At 38.1% G+C, this 1093-nt stretch overlaps 1 protein-coding gene across 2 annotated transcripts in view; it reads right to left on the bottom strand.

Annotated features, from left to right (window-relative positions):
* The window catches only part of LOC116689891 (semaphorin-7A), an 18041-nt gene that overhangs the window by 12032 nt on the left and 4916 nt on the right, over positions 1-1093 (bottom strand). The gene's annotated exons all lie outside the window — the stretch shown is intronic.

The following is a 1093-nucleotide window of genomic DNA, read 5'->3' as shown; positions in this document are numbered from 1 at the left end:
ACACCACACACTTTCTGTTTATCTTTAATATCGGTATTTATATCATTTTATTACAAGTACTTACTTTTCAATATTTATGGTCACAGGTTAATACAATTTAAATTATGCTATCGACTCTGGCTTCATCACTCTAATTACACATCCAATTTAATTTTAACGTCACTTACACTGCAATATTGTTTCTTGTATCATGGCAACCGCACTTTAAAATACCTTTATTTGACGCCATTTTGCTTACTCAGGCTACCATATTATCATTGTCTATTGTTTGCCTGTATTTCTTGTGTGCTTACTTGCTTGTGTGTTTTTGTTTTTTGCTGTTATTGAAAAAATGCTGCTGCTCTGTGACAACAAAATATCCCCGTTGTGGGATGAATAAAGTATAAAGTAAGTATAATCACACTATGACAGACGCTCCACTGAGCACCGACTGCAATGTTTAAAGAGTGTATTATTTTTACACACCAGTGGTGCAGCATGGGGGGGCAACTCGGGGTTCAGTGTGATGAAGAGGACACTGGGACTACAGGGCCAGGGACCAAACCACCAACCTTCTGATTGGCAGGCGCCCGCTCTACCACTGAGCCACACCCGCCCATGTCTATATCTGCATTGCCATGACTCACTCAACAAGTGGCAGAGGTAACATAGTCTAGCTTTGTCTCATAAATAATTTATTTACCAATAGAACATTTAAATAAAACAATCCATTCCCTTCATGCGGTATTGTATATATCTATCTCACAAGGTATGGGCTGGGGGCCGGATTGACTTGTCATCCGGTCCCGATTGCGGACCTTGGTCCTGACTTTGAGAAACAGTCCAAACAAAATGGATCACCAGTCAAGTTTGCAATTTTTTGGAAAAGCAACATTTGATACGACTAATGCTCAACTTACATGAACACTTATCCTGTACTTAATATTTTAGGTAATTTCCTTTACTCCGACATGATTCAAACTTAATTTTAATTTAATTTTAATTTTAAGCTGTTTATTGATCCCCAATGGGGAATTACAATTTATACTCTGTGTCCACACTTTTTTGTTAGTTATCACACATAGTCCTGAACTACACACACACACACACATGC

The sequence above is a fragment of the Etheostoma spectabile genome, chromosome 1 (assembly GCF_008692095.1).
Source record: "Etheostoma spectabile isolate EspeVRDwgs_2016 chromosome 1, UIUC_Espe_1.0, whole genome shotgun sequence".
NCBI classification, from domain to species: Eukaryota; Metazoa; Chordata; class Actinopteri; order Perciformes; family Percidae; genus Etheostoma; species Etheostoma spectabile.
The sequence above is the reverse complement of the archived record's forward strand: the minus strand, read 5'-3'. Positions and strand labels throughout refer to the sequence as shown.